The sequence below is a fragment of the Tachypleus tridentatus genome, chromosome 13, assembly GCF_004210375.1.
Source record: "Tachypleus tridentatus isolate NWPU-2018 chromosome 13, ASM421037v1, whole genome shotgun sequence".
Classification (NCBI taxonomy): Eukaryota; Metazoa; Arthropoda; class Merostomata; order Xiphosura; family Limulidae; genus Tachypleus; species Tachypleus tridentatus.
In genome coordinates this window covers 20,563,772-20,576,355 of record NC_134837.1, presented here as the reverse complement: position 1 = coordinate 20,576,355, position 12,584 = coordinate 20,563,772, and the positions used below count along the sequence as shown (strand labels likewise).

The 12,584-nt window shown below is 37.1% G+C and overlaps 1 protein-coding gene across 1 annotated transcript in view; it reads right to left on the bottom strand.

Moving 5' to 3' along the window:
• Window positions 1-12,266, bottom strand: part of LOC143240139 (nicotinamide N-methyltransferase-like) — a 425,422-nt gene extending 413,156 nt beyond the window's left edge. The window contains exon 1 of the mRNA XM_076482074.1: window positions 12,066-12,266. The gene's annotated coding sequence lies outside the window, so the exon portion shown is untranslated. The remainder of the gene's footprint in view (window positions 1-12,065) is intronic.
• Window positions 12,267-12,584: the final 318 nt, after the last annotated feature.

Sequence of the window (12,584 nt, the reverse complement as noted above, 5' to 3'; positions counted from 1 at the left end):
ACCAAGTTCATGTACCCACTGGATAGAATCTCGAACACATTCACAAGCTTCAACTGCATGTTGCATTATTAAATTAGCCTTGTGTGTTCCGCAGTGAAAAAACAAAGCTGACGGTTGCTTTTCTTTTATTTTTGCCTGGCATCCACTGTACGCACCACTCGTGTTAGCGGCTCCATCATAAGTTTGTGCTCTTACTCCTGACAGTGGTAAATTGAGTCTAGTCAGTACATCAAGTATAGTCGAGGATATTGTTTCACCAGTTGTATTGGAAACACTGTACAAACCAAGAAATGTCTCATGGACGTCAAGATTCTCATCTACGTATCGTACACATATTGCTTCCTGTTCGGCACCTGTAACAACTTGAGTGACATCAACCATTAATGCAAAGATTTTACTTTGCTACACTTCGTGTGCTATGTTCCTCAGTATCTGATGGCTGAACATCTCCATTATTTCATTCTGAGCTTGGGGTGATGTGAATGTGGTTTTCTTTTACAAGTAGGCCGTCAACTCAGGATCTTCCTCTTCCAGGAGCTTCATTAACTGTAGGAAGTTCTCCTCCATATCAGTATCTCCACGTAATGCTAAACATTGACGCAGTAAGAAACGTAAACTTCTGAATATTTTGGCTAGACTTCTTTTGCATTCTTCCTGCTGCTTCTTTTTTCCATCATGTAGCTGGACAGTCACTGGAGTTACATCAAGTGAACCTTCTGGAGATATGGCGAATCTGTGTTGAGAGGAGTATTGGTGTTCGTTGAATTTCTGTTTTGCCCTTTTCCAGTTGCAAAAACCGGGGGATATGAAGGTATACTCCACTGGCCTCTCTAATTTCCCTGTAAAAAGGCCTCTATTTTTCTCCTTGGCACAATGAAAGCATATGACTTTTTGAGTCTGATTGTCGAAGTGTAGCCATGAAAACTCATCAAACCACTTGCCCTGGGAGTTAATATTTTGAGATTTTGCTTTCTGTTGTGGTATTATTTGTGCCTCTGGATGATATGGTTTTCCACACTGTATCTGTGGAGTGTCAGATTTTTCATTACTGCACAAACTTGTTTCACAACTATCTGGTGGTTCATGATGTGCAATAGTTGCACGAGCATTTTCAGACTCGTCCTCTGATGAACATGGTATTTCCTCTGTATGGCAAGTTTCTATTCCTTTGCTTGAGGTTGTTGAATTATCTGCATCTGCATTGTCACTTGTAGTACTACTAGTAACTGGCTTGCAGAACTGTCTAATATCGGAAAGTTTCAGACGCTTGCTTGTCATAATTGGAATCTGTTTTCCAGACGACTCAACAGGCTAAAATACAATCTTTATTGAAAAACTCTAACGAACAACGAACGAAGATAGAACAGAATGGAAGTAGGACTGAACTGTACAATGTATTTAAGTCGAACGCGCGAACCTCACAGCGATTACTAAGCCGACTGACCGCCTGGGCATCGCTGGGACAATAATGTGTGCTAGTTACAACACAAGTAATTGCAAGTTTCTTAAAAATACTTAAACAATCACAAATATATTATATTCCTGTTAAAGCTCATCAAAAGGCAAACACGTTGTGATATAATGTCTATAAGCACGTCTATTAAATAAAAACATCTAAACAAAAACTAACAATACAATTCGAGTAGAGGCTTCAGGCCGTTGAAATCGCTCCTTTTGTGTTCTAATTATACAAGAAAATACAATATTTTCACCATCTATAATAAGAGAATATATTGTTCTTTTACCATAAAGCACCAGCACTTTATTAGAGGGCGGTGATAATCTGAACTTTCCTGGATTAATGAGGGCCACAAACACAGGTCTAATAAGCCCTATTGTAAAATCGAGGCTCAGACTAAAGGGAGCGGAGGGGGGTGATGTAGGGCGCGTCTGGATCCAAGCGGCTCCAACTTGTCGTGAACTGTACACTAAACGTACACTATGGTCAGCGGCTTCGACAGCTAAGGAGAGTAAGGTGTTCGACAATAAAACCGGCTAGACATGCATAAGAACAAATGGCGTAGGAAAACCGCACAATATACAAATAAGATTGATGCAGCTACAAGCTACAAATGGCCTGCCAGATCTAGATCACAGGAGTTTACGCTTGGGAGTAATATTTTTGAATTTCATGCTCTGTTCAATCTGTTGTGATGAAAATTTTACTTAATCTTACATTACGTAAAAGACGTAAGTAGATTCTGTGATAGTGCTTGCAAGCCTTGCATGTATACTTAGGCCTAATGACTGATACTTACGAACTGTCGCTAAGATCGAAAAGCTTAGAAGCACGCCTGTATTAAAGATGTACATTTCGGTTACTGAAAAAGCCTACATCTAGGCCTAATTATGTAATTCCATTGATAAGAACACGAGAATCACAAGAACAAACACACAATTTGTAGACCTATGATGCAATAACACAATTCAACAGACCATACTGTAGGGGATGATTGTATGCACCATACCCTCCACCTAAAATGAAGGGGATATATACCCCATCCCCCCAGGATCTACGCCCCTGTTATAAATTAACTTATTTTCTATGTAAAACGGACAAATTTGCACATTTTCATTTACATAAGGTCTGAATAAGCAACATATGAGTCAAGATTTACATGTATTTATACTAAAGTTATACAGAAATGAATAAAATGTTTAGAAGTGAGTAGTTTTTTGAGATTTGCGACTGTAATGTAAATCACTTTCACGTATCAGCCCCCAACTATAGTTTCCTATCGTGTTTCGTCATACGCTACTTGGTAGCGGCGTTCAAAGTCCAGTATATCTTGATGGAAACGCTCGCCTTGCTCCTCTGAGTATGTTCCCATGTTATCCTTGAATTTATCAAGATAAGCATCAAGGATATGGACTTTCAGGAACATTCTACAGCCCATTTTGCCGTAGTTCTTCACCAGAGCCTTAACCAGTTTCACGTAATTTTCAATCTTGTGATTGCCCAAGAAGCCCCCACTGCGACAAACTGCCCCAAGCTTTTTTTTTTCATTCCTACTGAACTTCTTGTGGAATTCTTTGCACTCCAGGATCTTCTTTATTTGTGGTCCAACGAAGACACCAGGTTTAACCTTCGCTTCAGACAGCTTAGGGAAGAAGTCTCGAAGGTACTTGAAGGCTGCAGACTTCTTATCAAGAGCTGTGACAAACTGTTTCGCAAGACCAAATTTTACGTGCAACGGTGGGAACAACACCTACTGGAGGTCCACTTGTGGCTCACACTTGACATTGTGCCTCTCCACAGAGAACTCGGTCCGTTGTGGCCAGTGCTTCCTGTTGTAGTGCGCTGCTGTTTCCCTCTTGTCCCAAAGGCAGAGATAACAAGGAAACTTGGTAAAGCATCCTTGGAGACCCATCAGAAATGCCACCATTTTGTCTTCGATAACCTCCCAGCCATAGTCATCATACTTCAAGACTTCTAGCAAGGTCTTGACGATGTTGTGTTCCTCTTTGAGGTGCACCAGATGAGCCAGGGGAAGAGACGGATACTTATTCCGTTATGGAGCAGCACAGCTTTGAGGATTCTGGATGAGCTATCAATGAAGAGGTGCCCAGGGTTTGTTTTGATCCCCGACGGACATGCTGAAATATGCCTTGTAGGCTTCACACATTTTAGCAGATGCTGTCACAGATCACTTTTTCCGTGATAAAGAGAGAAATATCCACTTGTAGAGAAAAATATATATGTAAAAACGGCTGGTATGGGTTGAGAATTTTTTTTTTATGTAGAGGAGCTAACGTTTCGACCTTCTTCGGTCATCGTCAGGTTCACAAAGAAAGAAAGAGGTAACTGACCAATAGCTGACCACGTGTTTGAAGGCGGTTGTGTAATTTAGTGTAGGAATGTAGAGGGCGTGCTTAGATGTTTAATTATATTTATTAATATAGGTATAAAGGTGTTGCTTTGTATTGGTTTATTTTGGGCTTGAGTTGTTGTATAAATAAGGCTTCTTTAATTTTGCATTTGTTTAGGTTTGTTTCTTTATTTAGTACTTGGGTGTTTTTATGATTACGTGAACCTGACAATGACTGAAGAAGGTCGAAACGTTGTTCGCTCCTCTACATAAAAAAATTATCAACCCATACCAGCCGTTTTTACATATATATTTTTCTCTACAAGTGGGTTTTTTTCTCTTTATCACGGAAAAATTATCGTAAGTTTTACAACATTCTAGAAAATTCTTGTAAGTTCTACAACATTCTAGAAAGTTCTTAAAAATTCTTTTAAGTTCGAGAAAGTTCTCTATCAGCTACTCACCACTGAATCTACCTGGAATGGGCGCATTTGAAAATTTCATTATCCAGGTCACAAAAGGAAAGCTTTGAAGAGAAAATAGGTCTTTTCCATTTACTTTAGGCATAAACAATTAGGAAATAACACTTTCTGCCCAGGAACAAGAAAAAGTAAAAATTGTGTTACGTAGTGTTATTATTACAGCCAATGTTATTGCGCAGAAGGCAAAGATATAACATACACGGCAAAAGGTAGCAAGTTTGAAGGAAGAAACTATGACGAAAACAGTTTTTAATGGTTTTTGGGATGTCCCTATCACAGCTGATAATCCACGTGAGTTTCTTTTCCAACGTGTTTCACCTATCAGCTTAATTCTCGTCAGTGTATTTTGTTCCCAACTTGTTTGTTTGTTTTTTGGAATTTCGCACAAAGTTATTCGAGGGCTATCTGTGCTAGCCGTCCCTAATTTAGCAGTGTAAGACTAGAGGAAGGCAGCTAATCATCACCACCCACCGCCAACTCTTGGGCCACTCTTTTAGCAGCGAATAGTGGGATTGATCGTTACATTATAACGCCCCCACGGCTGGGAGGGCGAGCATATTCGGCGCGACTCGGGCGCGAACCCGCGACCCTCATGTTGCGAAGCGCACGCCTTAACGCGCTAGGTCATGCTAGGCCTCTGTTCCCAACTTTCTCTCAACTGCCTTTACAGATATACATTCGCTTATAGGTTTTAGGCAAAGATTGCTATGTATATCGTGACTTGACGGTTTAGAAAATATGTTCACACCGTCAAAGCTTCCACTTTCCTCAAATCCTTCTACTCTAGTGTTTGTGTCGAATTTCTTACCGCTGTTTGGAAGTTGCCACGTGTGACGCAGCTGTTGCATTGTTGTTTTTACATGAATGAACAGGTCGCGTATTTTGAAGAGTTCCTTAAAGTCAGTTGTTTAAGTAACGTCTTGATTAGTTTCAAATGTCCAGTGTGGTAAGTGATTTTATTGTTGTCTCTATCAAATAAACAAATATTTGCAGTAGTGTCTTTGTGTCTTATTAAAACAAATTTGTAATATTATCATGTAGAAATACGTTACACATCAATCTTATAAGAGTAAGCTGGCTTAGTGTACATATTAAATTTCGCTGAATGTCACCAACAAATTTTGCTTATGTTACACAAAATTCGCCGTCGCCACATGCGTGCAAAAACGCCAGGCCCGGCGTGGCCAAGCATGTTAAGGCGTGCGACTCGTAATCTGAGGTTCGCGGGTTCGCATCCCAGTCACGCCAAACGTGCTCGCCTTTCAGACGTGAGGACATTATAACGTGACAGTCAAATTATATAGACTCTGTTTTGCGCTAATTGATTTCCTCGAGAGATGGTTTCAAAATTCCAAAGATTATGACCCATCTAACAAGCGTACAACATTCTACTGGCCATCTGACATGCAACATGATTATTCACACACAAACTGTTGATAATATAATAATAATAATAAACTGGAGATATGCTACTCAGTCCCACTATTGTTGTCAAAAGTAATCACATATCATGAAATATTTCGTGGTGAAGTTCGCTAGGCACAAGAGCATTATTATTCCTAACATAATAATTGTAAGTTTAGTTTGTTACAGTAAATTATAATGTCATTATACGACATGAGGATCTGTAAGTTTGACAGAAAACCGATTCCTGTGGAAGTTATTGCAGTTGACAATTTTAACGTTTCTTTGTCTGGTAGGCCTACAATAAACATGAATAAAAGACAAACTAAGCTACTGTTATTACTTCATTAAAACCAATAATAATGTAACGAAATTCATATTTATAGTGGAAGAATAAACTTTAGTAGTAATCAGTGATGACCAGAAAACCCACTTGTAGAGAAAAATGTATATGTAAAAATAATATTAAACAATAGACTCAGGACATCCTCAGACTATGTTGTTATTTTATTATTTTTCTCAGATGTTTATGCAAGACGTAAAGGCATGAGATAATCAAAGGGGAAGTAAAGTGTTGCAATTTGCATGTACATCTATACATCACGTAGTCATTAGTCATATTTAGTTACAATTGGACAGACAGATCTACACAAGCATCCGGGTCTATACGTAGAACTGTGAAATGTCACTATGAATCCCCACCCCGTCTATTTCATCAACAAAAATTCTAAAAATAGACTAGAGGTTTATAGAATGTGGCATGTTCAAGAGGCTATGAATGTTTTTTATACATAAAGCAAAGCCTACAAGACTGGGGTATAAATATCGGTTGTATGTTATAGGTCTAAATGTATTCATTGTTTATGATAGTGTTTTTCACCTATTTGTCCATTCAAAATCGATATAAGACACTGCTTTGTTCATGAATAAGAGTTTAAGTGTTATTAAATGGTAAATTATATATTATATAAGTTAAGGAGCACCACTACTTAGGTTCTAGGGGAACCCAACGGATTTGGCCTGGCGGGCCGTTCGTCACTGCCTAGGGCCAACCTTGCCTTTCCCGATTACATCATGTTACGTTTGCTATACGTTGTTTCAATTTTTTGCCATCAATAAAGAACAATTTACATCTAAAAAGTATAGTTTGATTTAGTGAATAAAATGTTTTGCATGATACTTGAGTACAATGAATTTATCATAAACTTAGTCGTTAAAACTCCTAAACTGTGCCAAAAGGAGGAAGCAGCTTCAGTGCTCAGGTCGTAACTTAGGGAATATCAAAGTGTCCTGTATATACTACAAACTATATATGTATATATATTAGTAGTATCACTTTGAGTCTACTTTCTGTTTAAACGTTACTTTATTACAAGTTACAACAAGAAAGAATAAGAGGATGACGTTTTTATTTGTTAAGATAAATAAACAGAATTCCTTTAATACATAAAAAGTATACACAAAGACAAAAATTCACAATGGGAAAGGCACGTCATGGCCAGGTGGGTTAAGGATTTCGACTCGTAATCTGAGGGTCACGGGTTCAAATCTCTGCCACACCAGACATGCTCGCTCTTTCAGTCATGGGAGCGTTATAATTTGACGGTCAATCCCACTATTCGTTGGTAAGAGAGTAGCCTAAGAGTTGGCGGTGGGTGATGATGACTAGTTGCCTTCCCTCTAGTCTTACACTGCTAAATTAAGGACGACTAGAGCAGATAGTTCTCGAGTAGCTTTGCGCAAAATTATAAAGCAAACAAAAAAACACAGTGGAGAATGAAAATAACTTTACGATAGTTGTTTTTAAGTGTTAAATATCATCACACGAATCACCCCGACGCTTTACCATTAAAATTCAAATTAAAAACACATACAGCAGAAATTGCATAAAATGTTGTTTTTTTTAAAGCATACAATATACTAGAAGCTAGGCACTTTAAAAAACTTATTAAATATAGCATACACTATATGCACCCCAGGAAATATCACTGAAGGTATTTCACACTTAACGCTTTACAAACACAAACCAATTACGTATATGGGCCCGCGAATATAAACTTCATAATAGTTGTTTTGGTTTTAATAGCTGATTTTCATTAATTCAATTACTCAGATTTTGAAAATAATTATTTTTTCTATGACATAATAATTTGTTACAAATCGTGAAGAAAAACAAGCTCTTACTGAGATGAAATTACTTTTGATTTACCACAATCAACATATTTTATTACTATGGTGGTTAACAAAACTACAAAGGAACTAAGGAAAATGGGAGAAGAGCATTGATGTCAAATAAATGGGCATCTTCGTTCATCCTAATTTTTTTTGTGAAATATACATCTACAGCTACGTGATGTGGTCTTTTTCTTTATGTATTGCGTTTGGAGAATCTCGTTTCAAGACCAGAAGTAATCAGCCATCATGCTTATGTTTTACCATTCCTGATACCTTCTTTTCATTACTCTGATGTCTTGATGGAATCTCCCAGAAGTAATCAGCCATCATGCTTATGTTTTACCATTCCTGATACCTTTCTCTTTATTACACTGATGTCTTGATGGAATCTCTCAGAAGTAATCAGCCATCATGCTGATGTTTTACCATTCCTGATGCCTTCTCTTCATTACCCTGATGTTTTGATGGAATCTCTCCCCTTGTTTATCGCTGATGGCACCGAGATTTTCAGGGGGAATAGTCAACACATGAGTGTAAGTAATGAACTTTCAAGCTCATAGTACAACCCAATTCTTTGACTTTATCGAGTATGTTATTGTCAATATTTTTGCAATTTTGGTTCTTGTTGTTTTCTAAAAAAATATCAATAGTATATTTAAAGGCGATCCACACTTCTTTTCCAACTTTCTTGATTGTCCTTCCGAGCTCGTCCTTTCAGCCGTGGGAGCGTTATAATGTGACGATCAGTCCCACTATTCGTTAGTAAAAGAGTGTCCCAAGAGTTGGCGGTAGGTGGTTATGACTAGCTGCCTTTCCTCCAGTCTTACCCTGCTAAATTACGGACGGCTAGCGCAGATAGCCCTCGAGTAGCTTTCGTGAAATTTAAAAAGCAAAAACAAACAAACCTTTCAAACTGTTCATCTGAAATTAATTTTCTACTCTGAGGCCTTAACAACAACCCATTCTTTAAGTTTCTAATAGGAATTACTTTGTGGTATTAAAACTTTCATGTTTAATGTTTTTCGATCCTGTTATAAACCTATTTCTGCTTTGTCATTGCTAATTTCATACTTTGCTCAAGGTTTTACAATTCAAACAAAAGAGACTCGAACAAGAGACGTCCAATAAAACACTTTATTTATATTTTCAAACATTTAAAACTACACACAGTCTAACGTGCTAAGGTTTATTACAGACAATTAATTACTTCTTTTACCATGGTGACTGATGTTAAGATATAATGTCATCAATAATACTAACAAAGAGCTTGGGTATGAAGACAACTTCCTGTTCTTCCTTTGAGATTCTGACTGAGATTTGAGCTGTCTGAATTATTTAGCTGACTAACTCACTAGGCTTATTTTCCAAGCACTTTTACATCAGTAGAAGGGTTATTATCGGCCTACTCAAAGAAACAGCTAGTTTCCTGTTTACTATTGCTCTGAGTTTGTTTCATGAAAAAAACTCTTACCGACACACCATTAAACTGTCAAACTTTGTTTACGAACTCCTACGTTCTCCAGTTAATTATTAATTATCTTTTTTTTAACACCAGCTTGGTTGATTTAAATGACCACATGACCTCTTCTCTATACATGTAAAGTATTTCCTCCACAACCCGAGAATAATGGTCCGATTATAGCGTTGTCTCATTAGTTTGTTTGTTTTTTAATTTCGCGCAAAGCTACTCGAGGGCTATCTGCGCTAGCCGTCCCTAATTTAGCAGTGTAAGACTGGAGGGAAGGGATTGACCGTCACATTATAACGCCCCCCCATGGCTGAAAGGGAGAGCATGTTTGGTGCGACCGGGATTCGAACCCGCGACCCTCGGATTACGAGTCGAACGCCTTAACAAACCTGGCCATGCCGGGCCTTGTCTCATTAATCGAGGTCTTCAGGTTCAACATCTACGTTTGTATATGTTCCTACAAGCTCGCTGATGTCTGCTTATTTAATTCAGCATTCATGAGCCATTTCCTCAATTTTAGTTCCTAGCTTCGGTAATCTCTTATAACTGCGAGAGCGTCTATTTGTTCAATCCAAACACATAACTGAAGTCCTTCGGTGTTTTTCACTGAAGTAATGTCCTAAGTGATGCCTCTGTATTATTTGATTTTTGGTAGCTTCAGTTATTCATCAACAGGTTAATTGTACTGTGACTCGTTTCTCAGCGTTTGCTTCAGTTATTGTTGTTCTGTCTATAAACATTATTACTATAAAAGAAAAAAAATGTTCGTTTGTTCTGCACTTTCAGATTACTCGACGTGTTTCTTTCAAACGTTGTTATTGTCTAAACATCATTACTTTGAAAAATATGTTTACTTTTACTCGTACGGCAACTTTCTCTGTTTATTGTTACAATTAATCGTGCGGAGAATCCACATACATAGCGTACTAAGTACAAGTTGAGGTTGAAATCTCCAAAATTGTTTTCTCTTGAAAAATAAGAGTTGGTGGATCTGATTTAATGTTCAAGGTTGTAAAGGGAATTGATTGTGCTGATGCACGGTTTTATTTCGTACTTAACAATGAGAATAGTAGGACTAGAGGACAGAAATATACATTTTGGCAAGGGGGAAGATATCTTCATCTAAGATAGTCTTATTTTTCTATTAGGGTGGTTAGCCTTTAAAAGCGGTTGTTTTCAAATATTGTGGAAGTAGTAACTTTAAGTTAATACAAGGAAAAACTTGATAAGTAATACATAATAAGTGATGGATTTAAGATTGTTTTGTTTATATAGTAACAGTTTTAGCTTGGTTTAGAAAATAGAAAAACCGAGGTGGATAAATAGGTCCCATGTTTTTCCAAGATGTTATGTTTTCAACAATGTACTGTATATACCAAAACTATTTAATAAACTGGTTGTAAATCATTCGCAGAACATTCTACAAGAGCTCGCGATAAACACCGACAGATGGTGGTATATGTAACATGAACATCAAGTAACAGCTGGAAAAGCAAGACCAAAAAAGCGTTGTATCTAAATGAAGTATTTTTGTAATAAAGTATTACTGTGTTGAAATTTTGTTGAACGTATGGCAAATACCTGTTGTAGAAACACAAGTAAAGAAGACGACGTTTCGAAAGCCGCCCTCTATAGTTGTGGTTATACAATAAGCAATTGCCGTCCATTCAACCAAATTTAATCAAATCTGTATCTATCAAAGAATATCACTATGCTATTTGTTTATTTGTATATTGGCAGCCATCAGGGACTGTTGCCACCACTTAACTTAAGAATGGTTTCAATCTAGTAATAATTAATCTTGCTTGTTGTAACAAATACATTAATAATAACTAGCCGATTTCTCGTGGCACCAGTGCATTAGATCCACGTATGATGTATGATGACGTCATATCAGCACCCTGAAAATGGAGAAAAACAAAGATCTCTGTAACGAGAAACTAAGGCAAAACGGAAAAATCGTGACCCCATTGCAAATCTGCATGCTCACAGAATTAAAGTTTCGCAAAAGTGGAGGTTGCACACTATGTATTAAAAACGTTTTTCCAGTATCATATAAGCAAGAGTTCCTTTATAGTATGATGTGAGACACAATACTGATGGTAAACCGAATAAATGTGGGTGATGTCAGCTATTCACACATGTTATAAAGTAAATAATATCTGATGGGGATTAAGCTCCCCAAAATCTATTTACTATAATCATATTCATCATGACTGTTATAGTGAAATACAGCTTTCATTTAGTTCTGTAAAAAGATCTGATAAAACTATCACTTTACGATAAAACAAATCGAACACTGGTAGGTCGATAGAATGCATACACAGGACATACAAAAAACCAGTACAATATAAATTATCAAGAAACCGATAGATTTTGTCCGGGGTTCATGAAGAATGTCAAACTGATTTTGTGGATCAGTTTAAGTACTTACTCACTTGTATCGATGTATTTTCTAAATAGATACGCACAAATTATTTCACTCAAGGTCAAGAAATTCGCAATACTCGTTAAAACTTTAAAATAAATTTTAAAACAGGGTCAAAACTCCTGTAAACTTCAGATGGCTGAATTTAATACCTGTCTGTTTCAATGTTATATCAAGAAACAAGATATTAATTTCTTTACTAAATATAACAAAACAAAAGTGTCTATTGCAGAACAATATTAAACCTAGCCTTAAAACTAGAATGTGACGCTGTTTTACATACAAATGGACTTACATACCCTTATCTCTGTACTGAGATATCTTGTTATAGCCTAGAACCAGTCGAGGCCTAGCGATATTAAAAAATAACCAACGGATACCAGTTACTCTAACTCCAAACCTTAGAGTTTATAATCTGCGAATAGAGTGATTCTATCCTAGACTTATGTATGTTGCACACGTCACACGGACGTTTTGCTTGTTCTACACCAGTCACAAAACTTCATCTTTTTATAGTTTGGGTTGTTCTCTTTATCACAACTATTATATTTCCCGGATGTGCCTAGATTCTAGGCCACTCTACTTTTGACTTGCACGTCTTCATTTCTTTAATTTAAATTTTCTCTAAAGATTCCTTTGTCCTTTTCACCTCTGGATTACTATCCAGACGTTTTATGTAATATTTTATCCTCTTCCTAAAAACTTAAGCTTCGTAATGATAAAGTGAACCTTCTTTGTGAACCTGACGATGACAGAAGAAGGTCGAAACGTTATTTGCTCTTCTATGTAAAATATTTTCTCAACCCAAACGAGCCGTT